This window comes from Antechinus flavipes, chromosome 4 (genome assembly GCF_016432865.1).
Source record: "Antechinus flavipes isolate AdamAnt ecotype Samford, QLD, Australia chromosome 4, AdamAnt_v2, whole genome shotgun sequence".
NCBI classification, from domain to species: domain Eukaryota; kingdom Metazoa; phylum Chordata; class Mammalia; order Dasyuromorphia; family Dasyuridae; genus Antechinus; species Antechinus flavipes.
The window spans coordinates 237,450,552-237,463,972 of record NC_067401.1 but is presented as its reverse complement, the minus strand read 5'-3'; the positions used below and the strand labels follow the sequence as shown (position 1 = coordinate 237,463,972).

The 13,421-nt window shown below is 31.9% G+C and overlaps 1 protein-coding gene across 1 annotated transcript in view; it reads right to left on the bottom strand.

Annotated features, from left to right (window-relative positions):
* Positions 1 to 13,421, bottom strand: part of COL19A1 (collagen type XIX alpha 1 chain) — a 347,108-nt gene that overhangs the window by 170,261 nt on the left and 163,426 nt on the right. The window lies entirely within an intron of this gene.

The following is a 13,421-nucleotide window of genomic DNA, read 5'->3' as shown; positions in this document are numbered from 1 at the left end:
TTAGACCATTAGTTACCAGAAGAAAAGAATGGTTCATTTTAAAATCCTATATAGTCAGTCAGACATATAGTATATTTCACTTTAGAAATATATATAGTCTAGAGAAGATCTTTTTAAAGTGATATAGAACTATTTACTACATAGTAAACCAGTCCCTTGGCACCTATTAGTTTTATAAGTGTATTTAATTAGAATCTTTCAAGAACTGTATGCCATTTGAGAAAAACAAATGGCATCTTAAAATATGCTAACAGGAGTATAAAATGTGAAAACAATGAAAATGAAAACAACTTGATTTTGGTAATAGTTTACTTAGACATCATTTATGTTATACTAATAAAATTAATTTTCCCTTGAATTTAGAATTCTATTTTGGCTGAATGGTTTTCTATATCGATACAAATGGTCACTGTTAGGAGAACTGCTCTGTTAAAAATGCCATTGGAAAATTCATGGGGAGAGACATATAGCAAAAATGAATGTACAAATGTTTAAAGTTTCTATCAGCTACCTGTTGTACCTAGGTCAACACTGTGAAATTATCCCTACTTTTATGCTTGCTATTTAAGGAGGCAGATCCCATAAAGGAAAAAAAAAACAGTCTTATAAGATCACTACTTAACCTCTGCCACCCAACATACTCAATTATTCAAAGATTTTTTTTTTATCTCATTAACCTGGGAGTTCTCTTTGATATTGCTAATCATAACCCATCCTATTCATGGTATCCCATAAATTCATCACAGAGGGGGTTCACCCAAATGCTGGTGGCCTTCCTTATTTTTTCCTGACATTGTTAGAATATCAGTGGAGCACTCTGCCTGTTTACCTGTCATCTTTCATCGTGCTATATGGTTATTTCATATGTATATAACATGTACATATTATATATATACATATATGTATATATAAAACCTTAATTATATCTTTTACTATCGTTATTCTTCAAAATTACTTATCAGTTATACGATAGAGCCTGCTCACAGAATCCAATAACAGACAAAAGTAAAAACCAAGGCCATTTTGTACATGATAAATGAATCTTGTGTACGACTGCCATTATATCTCTGCTATCAGTGGACAATAAATAAAGTACTCTGAAGAAGAATTCATGTCACTGCATATCATAAGAAAAGCACACATTTATATGGTACTTTGTAGTTTACAAAGTATTTTCCACATAGAAGCAGCTGGGTGGTCTTTAAAACTGGAGCCAGAAAGACTTTTACTAAAAATCCTGCCTCAGATTTTTAGTAGCTGTGTAATACTGGACGAATCACAACCTCTTTCAATCTCAGTTTCCTCAACTATAGGAAGAAAGGAAGGAGTCTTCCAACTAGTCAATTCCAGGCCAGCTTTTAGGATTGAAATAAGGGAAAATGAGAAGATACATGTATAAAATGTCCTATATAATTGCTAACTTGTTATTATTGATATTATTATTCATCATTATTCTATACATCTAAGCCTCATAACAATTATAAAGATGAAAAAACAGTTCAAAAATGTTAAGTGGTTTGCTCAAAGTATAGCTAGTAACTCTCCAAGGTGGTAGGGGAACCCATTTTTTTCCAAACTCCAATCTAGTATTCTATTCAGTACGTTGTCTAGTACTAATGCATCAAACAATATTAAGATCATATATTTGGAGCTGGGAGAAACTTTAGAGAACATCTAATACAATCCCCTCATTTTACAGATGAGGAAATTAATTTCACAGAGAAACTAAAGAGTAGTCAGTTGCTAAACTGGATCGTAGGATCATTCTTCTAGAATTAAGTCCTTTTAGGACCTCAGATACCATTTAATCCAATATTTTTATTTCACTGATGAGAGAGTGTTGCCCAGGTAAATTAAGTTCCCAAGGTCATATAGACAGTAAGCATCAGAGGCAAAATTTGAACTCAGGTCATCTGAGTGCACAGTCAGTGTTCTTTTCATTGAGTTATAGAAACTTCTTGCCTAATATTTCTCATTTAAATTTCTCGATTTAATCCTTTTTTTAACCATACTTCATTAGATTTCACCAGGTGTTGGAATATTAAATATGTATCTACATAATCCCCTGTCAGTTTTTGTTCACTGACTCACAGAACATGCTAAATGCTAAAATACTGGACACAAGCCACATTAAGCATATGATTCATTTAAACTATAGTGATTTTGCAGCGCTTTTTATCAACAAACATTTAACAAATATGCCTAATGAGAATAAATATATTATGCTGTATCACATTTGGTAAACACAATCATTTTCTTAAATTTATTATACAGAATTCAGTTGTTTTCAGGCATGGCTGACTCTCTATGAGTCCATTTAGGATTTTCTTGGCAAATGTACTTGAATGGTTTGGCATTTCCTTCTCTAGCTCATGTTACAATGAAGAAATTAAGGTAAATAGGGTTAAGTGACTTCCTCAGGGTTATATAGCTAGTAAGTGTCTGAAACCAAATTTGGATTCAGGAAGATGACTCTTTCTGACTGTAGCTTAACACTTTATCCACGGTGCCATTTAGCTGGTAAATTAAAAAATTGGTAAAGTAAAAAATGGTAAAGTAAAAAATTTAAATCAATGCTGATCTAAATTTCTTCTAACTGTGCTGAAAAATTCAGAAAATGGATATAGATTTTTATGGCAAATACCACAAGATGGACTCTAAGTACTAATTATAAAGCTCAAAAAATGTTCCCATTACTGTTACACTAAGTTCCCTATCTCAAAAGGATTAGAATATTTTGTTCCTGCTTACATACTTTAAAGTAGGAATCCCTGACTGCTTTGGAACTGTGACATCAAATTATAGCTTCATCTTTGTCTTTGAAACCTCTCTGATCCTTCTACCCTTCTTATCACTTCCCAGGAAACTTACCAAGATATGGCATTTATATTTAATTTGGAATCTAAAATTCCCTATAATGAATTTGGTTAGAAAATTGCATGCTATCTTTTGAGAAGATATTAGACTCTTTGTTTTATCATGAAACTGAGGTCTGGTATATCTGATTGAATGGCTAACTTGGTGATATTCAAAAAAGCAATGTAAAAAATAATCAGTGCATAAACATTTTTAGTCCATGATATCTGATTTTTTTTCTTCTACAAAAATGATGCAATGAACACAAGTCATTAATCTCTGGGGACTAAAATTTAGAGTTGGCAACCACAACACATCAGGGAAATAAGATTAATTTACAAGATAGAATCCCTAATGGATGGCTTACTTTTCCCCTAAGTGATGAATTTTAATAACTGCGCTTGTATGTAATATAGCATCTTGGAGGATGATACTGTTAGGGGAGGTATTAGTGTAGATTAGAATGTGTATAGTAGAAAATGCTTGCAGCCATTTTACCCTATTAAAGTTCTCCTGCTGTTAAGTACATTGTATTTATAAGACCATCTCTTACTAAAGCACCTGTCACCAGGGCACTCTCAGTATACTTTAGACTTGATCTCTTAGCATGCCTATGAGTTAAGTAGAGAGAAGATATTTTAATTTTATAGATTATGAGACTTGAATCCCAGGGAAGCTAAGTGTTTCTCCTAAGATCATGGATGACATCAGTAACTGCTGAAAAGAAAGCAGAGATAATTCCTCCACTATTACCCTACTAACTGGATAATGCTTGTGCCCAGCTGCATGTACAGAATAGAAAGGACACAGAAAGAGCACAGAGGTCTTTTGCAATGTGGGAAGGGAACAAAAAGACAAGTTTTATATAGTCATATATATGATTGAACTTGACTCTTAGAAATAAATGAATGTAATTTAGTAAAAAAAAAATAAATTGAACTTTGCTGGAGCTGTTAACAGTCTCCTTCTCTGAAAATAAACAGATATTAATATTGATAAGATACTTTAAAATTGTCTATAGATATTTCTAAATATATGGAACTGGGAAGAGTTCTGAACTGAGAGATAGGAACCCTAGGTTCTGGTTTTATTTCAGTCACTTAGCTATGTGAAGTGACACAAATTTAACTTTTTTTGACCTCAGTTTCCTTATCTGTATAATGAAATGTTTAGACTTCATGATTTTTAAGATTTCTGACTTTCTAATTCTATCACTTTTTTAAAACAAAGGCTGGACCTGAGATTTTACTCACATAAAGAACTCCTAGTGAAGAGATTCTCTCTATCAAAGAATGTTAGCAGTTATTTTGTAATCTGGCGACTTAAAGAGTCTCCTGAGATACCAAAAGAATGAGTTATTTGCCCAATGGAAAGGTGCATAAAAGATGGAACTGAAACCAAGGACATCCCTATTCTGAAGCTTTCTAGTGCAGTGGATGGAGTGCTTGACCTGCAGTCAGGAAAATCTGAATTCAAATCTGACCCCAAAACATTAGCTATGTGACCCTTGGCAAAGCACTTTTACTATCTACCTCAGTGACTTAACTTCTGTCTGCCTCAATTTCCTCATCTATAGAATGGTACCTATCTCCCAGATTTTTTGTATCAAATGAGATAATATTTATAAAATACTCAGCATAGTATCTGCATACAATAGGAACTTAATAAATGCTTCCTTCCTTTTATCGTTTCTTCTTTATTCACTTCAACCCAATATCTTTTAGATTCTATGATTTGAAATCAAAAATAAATTATACCAATAATAGATTAGTAAACCAATAAAATAACAGTAGACAAATAGAATAATAGACCAATAATAGAATAACCTTTAGGATTCTTTCAAAACCCAAGGACCACAGTTGTTCAGTTGAATACGGATGGTGTCCATTTCATTAAGCAGCAAAAATCCGCAACATAATTGTCTTTAGATAAATTTTTGGGTTCAAGTATGAAATGGGAAAACTTAAGATTGGAATCAACTGTCTCCTAGAAAATTGGAATCATAGATTAACTGTAAGGACCTCAAAGATCATCTAGTTCAAACCTCTCATTCTTTCCTGATAGCATAAGTCTTATAAGACTGACTAAATAAAGTTTGAATTTGGTTTTGGTATGTGAGGCCTGCTGACAAAAATCAGGGCTGAAGCAGGAAAAAAGGCTGGCAATGGATTTGGCTATAATTCGTGGGAATTGTAGATATGGCAAGATTTTCTTTTCAGTTCCATCACATTTTGAAGAAGAGTTATAAGCCTTCAACAATTGTGGTAGAAGTAGGACAAAATGATTTACAGTAGAATATAGAGTCTTTGAACGCAGGGATTGTTTTAATTTTAGTCTTTATTTCCTCAACCCCTTAACCTAGCACCTGACACATTATAGAGTTTTAATAAGTATTTTCTGAGTTGAAATGAATTTCTTTTCTTTTGGTTGTGTGCTGTTTTGACTAAAGTCCTTCAACTTATTCAAGCCTTAACAAAATGTGACAACTTTAATAATTCACATTTCCATAGCATTTTAAAGATTTCATAATACTTTATTTCTATTAACCCTTTGAAGTAGGTAGCTACTAAATAACCAAAGCTGTTCTAAGCACAGTTTGGTATTCAACCTGTTTGAGGTTGGTTGTGGGATCAAAATGGCATTAGACTTCAAACAAACTTAGGTGCAAAATTTTATGCCATGTCAACTAGATTTTATTCTCCAGTCTATATAAATACATGTACATAAATACATAAAATACTGTTAAAGTTCTGTTCTGTTTTTCTGTTTCTCTTGACTTCTTTATGATCAAAACTCATAAGAAATTTAGGTGTTAATTTTACTTTGGTAAGAAACAAAGATCTTAGCATATTTTAGAGATGCTGAATATTTTCATGGATTTATATAGTTTATGAATTAATAGAATAAGACATTTCCAACTTCAAGTAAGTTTTCACTGCCTGTCCATTATGCTTGGGATGTTCTCTTTCTTCTACTTCTGGCTTTCCTGGATTCCTTCAAGTCCCAGCTAAAATCCTATCTTCTGCAGGAAGCTTTGTTTGATCTCCCCTAATGCTAGAATCTTCATCTGTTGATTATCTCCAATTTATCCTGTATCTATTTTGTTTGTACATAGTTGTTTCTTTGATGTTGCCCCATTAGAATCTGAATTCTTTGAGAGCAGAGATTTTCTTTTGTCTATCTTTGCATCTTCAGTATTTTGCACAGTGCCTGGCACTTACTGGGCAATAAATAAATGTTTGTTGGCTGACTGATTAGGACATGACTTTATTTACTCTTTTATTTTGATTTTATTTCACCTAGAAGACAAAGTGTACAAAACAAAATTATAAAAGGAGCCCTTTTCCAAATGACATCCCCAAATTCCAATTTCGTCGAGAAAAACACAACAAAATAGTGTCTAGATAAATAATGAAATCTTTTCAGATATTTGTTCCATAAAAGGGAGGAAAAAATTAAGTAGAATGTTTACAAACTTTATAAAATTTAAGTTGCCAGTCCAAAACAAATTATGATTAGGATCTCATAAAATTGCTAGATCACAACATAATTGCTCGAGTGGCACATCCCTATCAACTGAAGAGCCAAAGTGAGAGGAGGAAAACATGGATTGGCTGTCTTAATAAAATTAAGGTTCTTCATAAAACTAAGAAAATGTCTTCGGTAGTGTTAGTACAACTACTAATGAAGAATAATGGAAAGCATAATTTTAAATTTAAATAATGCCCACTTTGGAAAGATTGAGATTTGTCCTTTAGTTATTAGAAGTTAATTTAGTCAAATTCTTAGATTAAGTTTCCTTTGGTTTCTTCTCTGCTGTTAGCTCAAATGATGAACTGATGTTGAACAGGGGTATAATGGGAAGCAAATTGATTTTTCCTATTATATTTGTTTCCTAAATAAGAACATTTTACACAAAAGTCCTATACCAACACATCAATATTGTGTGGTTGAAGTTAACCTTAGATGTTCAAAAATTATGCCAGCAAGTCAAGCTCTGGTAGGTTGGAAAGACTATGAGTATGTTTCTAATGACTCAAAGATGATTTTGCTATGTTTTTGGTTGTGGTCTGGAATCATGAAACAAATGAAAATACAAAGAGCCCTCAATCTTTTGTGTCACTGCCCTAATTATATAATGATGGAGCTGAAATGTTAGAAAAAAGGGCTGAATGTGCTAGGGAGAACATAATCATATAATTTAAAAGACTAAACTGCATTTATTCCTATTGTAAAATTTTTAACATAATACTAAAGGATCAAAATCATGCAAATGAAGTTAGAAAAAATAACAAAGTCAAAGATAAATGATAAGTTGACTCAGAGGCAACAAGGTCAAATTTTATGAGATGCTTAGTCATCTCACTTGGCAATATTTGAAAAAAAATCATGAGCAAACATACATCTTGGAAAATAATTATAAATTACATACTATTATTTGGTGTAAAGGATAAATAAATAAATAAATTCTATAAGGGACTTGACAAAGTCCTCAAGATAACTTCAAAGTGTAATTGTGCACTAAGGATGGGGAAAACTATGTTGAAAAATTTGGAAAAATGGAAGAAATGAATGAGACCAAAGACACAGAGATAACTTGGAAGCCTTGGTTACACTGATCTTGAACATATTCTTCAAGAATAAAGTTGAAACGTGCTTGACATGGTAAATGACAAACATTTCCAACAAATAAATATTAGAATGAATAAATAATTAAAATTGAAGTATATCTAAACATATTTGGTCTTACATATCAGCTTTTTTTTGAATCAGCTGTATTTGGTCAGATCATCAACTGATTAAAAGTAAATATGAATAACAAAATTAAAAAAGGAAAGTGCAAACTGCCTTACTTGTGAAACACTAGATCTCTCTACCAAATAGAGATTAACAGCATAAAAGGGCCATACTTCTTTAGAAAAAAAGTCTTAAGATGGAAGACTATAAGTGGTGTCACTTCACAAAAAGTAAAAAACAGTTCAGGGAAAAATAAGCCTAGATAAAATTTGTTGTAGAATTCATAAAAACCAAGAGTTCTAGTGTCTATGAACTTCATGTTATGTGTGTATGTATGTATGTGTCTATTCCAATACAATTGGTTTTATTTGTAATCCCATGTATTTTATTTTGTGTACCTAAAAACATTATTTTGAGAAAGCATCCACAGGTTTCATCAAAATGCCAAAGGGTCCATCATGTTCACACACACACACATACATACACAAATGGTTGAGCTGCTGATAAAAACCATATAATTTTAAAATCTTTTGTAAATGAAACTGTAAGGCAACAGATAGATATAAAATGGAATAGAATTGCCAATTGTCATGATATTTTATTATCAGCAACAACAAAGGAACTGCCATGTCTAGATTTTGAAGAAGAAGAAATGGTCCTGGGAAGGTAAAGTCAAGAAAAGTGATTGACTCCACCCAAGTGTCAAAAAAAGCAAATCTGTGATGAAGGTTGATATGATTTAAAGTCACTGAGGAAATGATACTTAAAACATCTCTAGGATGGGCTCTAAAATTTATATCTCCCTTGCGGGTTTGCACAATGCTCTACGAACACATACATAAATGTTTGTTGAATGAAAAAATGAATGAGGATACCTTTTTTAAACATTAAAAAACACAGTACTTTTATCCAAAAAGGTGAGTGAGAACACCAACAAACACCATACAATTTGCCTCAGATCATTACAAGCATTTGTTAGGCATATATATCTAAGATTATCAGTGATATGGCATGAGAAGGAAACTGTCAAGTTTTCATGGATGATCTTATATAATCATTATTTTCAGTCACACATATTACAGAGGTGAAGAGAATATAAGATGCTGCTTACAAGTATCATTTATTGAATTCAAAAACCATTGACTCAATAGAACAAAATGACACTTAAAAATGGTGTCTTCCATGTGACAAAATTCATACAGATTCCATCACAGATGGGACCAGAGATAACCTTTCAACCATCTACTGAGTTTCAACATCAAGCACATTTAGGAGATCTGTAATATAAAGCCTCTTCAGAATCTTCTCTGACATATCTTTTGAGATTTTGAGTACATAGCTCTACTATCCATCTTTAATCTCCTTTTGCCTTTGCCATTGCTCAGACTGGCTCCTATTAATGTAGTATGTAACCTCTTCACTTCAGCCTCTTTCAAGGATCAGTTCAGAAGCTATTTCCCATGTCCTCAAGCGTATGTGTGTGTGTGTGTGTGTATGTGTGTGTGTGTGTGTGTGTGTGTGGTGTATGTGCATTTGTATAAGCACTATACATGTATCTCAGTCATCTACTTAAGCTGGTAAGAAAACTAGGTCAGAACTGAATAAGAGAAATTGATAAGATTTGATAGCATAATTGCTAAAACTGCTTAAAACTGTTTTAAGTGATTAAAAATACTCCCTGCCATAGAATTCCATTTAAAAATATTAATATTTTTCCATTAATATTATATGTTTATGAAGTATTTAATGCCCTATCTCCTCCTCCCCTCAAAATTGCATGGCAATGAAAAGATGCATATAGTGCCAATTAATATGTATTAGGTGAACCAGGCACAGTTCTAAATGCTGGGAATACAAAGACAACATTTCAACAATAGTCCCTATCATCAAATGACCTACATTTGAGAGGTAAGGCTGGGGGAAGCAGCTTGAATACCGATTAGTAAATATAAAATGTGTATATTTAGATTTCAGACTCACATTGAAGCTGAGCTACCCAAATTAAAATGTTTATGAGTCAGTTGGGGGTCTCATTTTTGTATTCATATTCCACAATGTCTGGCACATTACCTAGCATATAGTAGGCTCTTTAAAATTCTTGGTAATTAAATGATTAATTCTGGAAAGAAACATTAATAACTAAGGGAATAAGGAAATAATTTTTGCAATAAATAATAATTAAGTTGAGCCTTGACAGGAGATAGGGATTTTAGGAGTTGGAAGTAAGGAGGAAAAACATTCTAGGCATGGGGCATAGCTTGTGGACAGGCCTAAAAGTGGATGAAGGAATGTCACATATAAAGAATAACAAATAAGCTAATTTTGCTGGAATACAGAGCACCTGAGATAGAATAATGGGAAATGAATTTATAGGAACATGTTGCCTTATGTCCATATTCCATTAATGTATATTTGTCTCCAAAACACAAACAAAAACATAAAACTGTTTGTAAGAAGATAGAAAGGTGAAAAGGGAAATGTCTGAAAAATATGATGAAATATAAATGCAGTATACTAGAAATAAAAATTGGCATTATTATAGTCATTCATTTGTTCCCAGTTCAACAGAAGAGATTCCTGTCTATTTTTACTTCACAGTACTAGTATGTTACATAGAATTATAATTATTTTTGAAAAAAATAAGAATATAAGATAATTATATGATATAAGAAAATTAATGTCTTGGAGACAAACATCCACTTAATTGTCTATTTTCATTATTCTCATAGAAAGATAAGATTTTTTTTTCTACTAAAATTCATACTACACCATAATCTGGAATTCTTCATCTAGTGAACTTTACTGCATTCTAAATAGGACAGAGAACATCAGTTTAGCTTTCCTTTCTTATTATGGCACTACAGCCCTAAACATGGCAACATTCAGATATAGGCTATAAATAACCAAATAGAAATACTAATTTGACAGAAACTCTACCAATTAATCACAAAGAACACTGAAGTTATCATGAAGTAGTTGAATGAGTACTGCATTTGGGATCAAAGAACCCAGATTCAAATTCAAGTTCCTTAACAAAAATTTATTTAGTGTCCATCACATGAAAGGCACTAAATTGGTACTGGGAGTGTTATTTCATTGGTCCAGGAAACTTTCAATAAATAAACTCTTTCTACCTATTCTGGTACCTTTTCTGCAATTTACAAATTTAGTGAGTTGCCTAGGGCACTGAGAGATGAAGTAATCTGTCCCAGGTCTGATAGAGAACATGTATTGGCGTCAGGGGTTGAATCCATTCTGTGTACTATAGTACATTGCCTCTCACATATTACATGCTTTAACTTAGGCTATTAGCATCATCTGTAAAATAAGAACAGTAGTTAAATAAAATCTAAGTTCCCATTTAGGTTTTAACTCATGATCCTCTGTAGGACTGGCCACTTTTTATGTTATAAGGTGCTAGCAGGAAACAGAATATTTCCTGGAGATTTTTTAAAAAGCTTTAAAAAATTCAGATCCCTTAAACAAGTATTTATAAATTTAACCCTACCTCATTTGTCTCCTTTACTTTTTTCTATCTTTCTCCTTCTTTTCATGGCCAAACTTGTTGAAAAAGTTAGTAGCCCACACTAGATATCTTCCTTTCCTAATTGTCACCTCATTCTTTGAAGTCTTGAAAAAAATTGCATATCAGTATGACTGAAACAGTTGTTTTGGAGTTTGCCAAGATCCTATTAATAAAATAATCAGAATCTCTTTTCAATCTTCATCTTCATGAAATTTTAGAATTTAAAATTAAAATGATCCTTAGAATTTTTTTAGTCTAAGTCCTTCATTTAATATATTCGAATGCCAGAGAAGTGAAATTTTTGAACAATTCCACAAAATAGATAGCCTTAGCCTAATCACAGCATTCGATACTACTGTGCTCTCATTTCTTCATTCTCTTTAGGCTACATATGACTTTTTCTCTACCTTGTTTCATCTCATTCCTTGTACATGTGGTTCTAAAAGGGAGAAGGAACTGGCAAGCACACCAATATCTTTCTTTGCCAAGAAAACCTCAAGGACAGTATTGGTGCACTATGTTTCATGGAGTCTTGACAAGTTGGACACAACTGAACAATTAAACAACACAACATGTTAATAGATATATAGTTTGGGTACTGCATTATTACCTATGAAATACAAAATAACACCTAGACAAAAGTCTCCATTCTACTTGGTAGAATGGTTCTTACACTCTTCTTCCACCCCTTTCTATCTCTGTACCTTCTCCTTTTGAGATGATTTCAAGTAGGAATTTTTTTGTAGATGAATAAGCTATCTTTATATTCAGCCCCAATATTTCTCTTTAGTTTTAATATTATTTTAAATTATTTTAGACATTTCCACCTGGATATCCTCCCAGCACTTCATATTCAACATATCTAAAATCAAATCCTCCTCTGCTTACATTATTCCTCTTAAAGATATTGTCATTTCTTTGGGTCATTGAAGTTCAAAAAGTCAGTCATATAAGCTTATCAAAGTTACCTTATGATTTTATATAGTATTTATTATTTATTATATATATGTCATATAATATTTATACTATTACATTTATTTATATACATATATATTTATAAATATATATTTACATGTAAACATATTTGTACTATTATATTTATATATAATATATCTATCTATCTATCTATTATATAGTATTTAGCAAACATAAAAAAGTAGCAAAAATCTCAATGAAGAAAAGATTCTTTGAAATCATCCAGAGGTCACAGGAAGTATATAAAAGATGATGTTCTAAAGATTCAGCATGTGGCTTTATGCTTCACATTAACTTATTAGCACATTGCCTTAGGAAACCTTTGTTGAAGATATGGCAAAACCTCCATATAACTTCATCTAATCTGCCATATCCAATCGGTTGCTATAGATTTTTTCTCCATAATATCCTTTTTTCTGTCTCTTCCTCTCCATTCCCACTAATCTAGTTTAAGCCCCTTATTATCTCATACTTAAATTATTACATTAGACCTTGATTGTTTTCCATGACTTCAAAGTTTCCTCTTTTCTATTCATCTAGCATACTGATATCCTATTAATTTTCTTAAAGCATCAGTTTTGTAGTGTCCTTTCCTTGTTCAGGATACTTTAATGGTTCCCTCTTCTTTCCTAAATTAAGCTCAAATTACTACTTATCCAATGTTCAAAACCTTCAACAATTTGGCTCTAATCTTCCCTAACTTATTTGCCAGTTATTTTCAGTGGCCCAGATAATCTATATTCTTCATATTCTCTGAAAATATATTAAACTTTCACACATCTGTGACTTTTTCCTTCTCTCATCCTGGAATACAAAAATCTCAATTTCTTCATTATCTCTGCCATCTCCATTTCTCAATATCAGATTTGTCCTTCAAGACTCAGATCAGATGCCAGTTTAAGAGATTCACTTCTCTACACCTGAACAATATTTGTGCCACTCATTTGGCACTTAATTCATATTGTCTGTATTATAGTTATATCAGTTAATATGTCACTTCCTTTTAGTCTAATATTTTTGAGAATATAGTAAAATGTTGTGTTCTTTCTTCCCTCACATCACCCAGTATAGAACAAAATACAAAGTAGGTATTCAATAATGCACAAACGTTCATTGGATGAAATTTCACTAATTGACTTAAGATATATCCCCATCAAATATTTTACTTGCTTAGCTATGAGAAATTTAAAGATTGAAATTTTCTAAGTAATACAAGCTTATTTACTTTACAAGTTTTTTTTTTTTTTGTAAAATAGGAATTGGAAATATAGAACATAATTATATATAATTAATTATATATAATCAAAATTTTTTGGTAACTAAAATA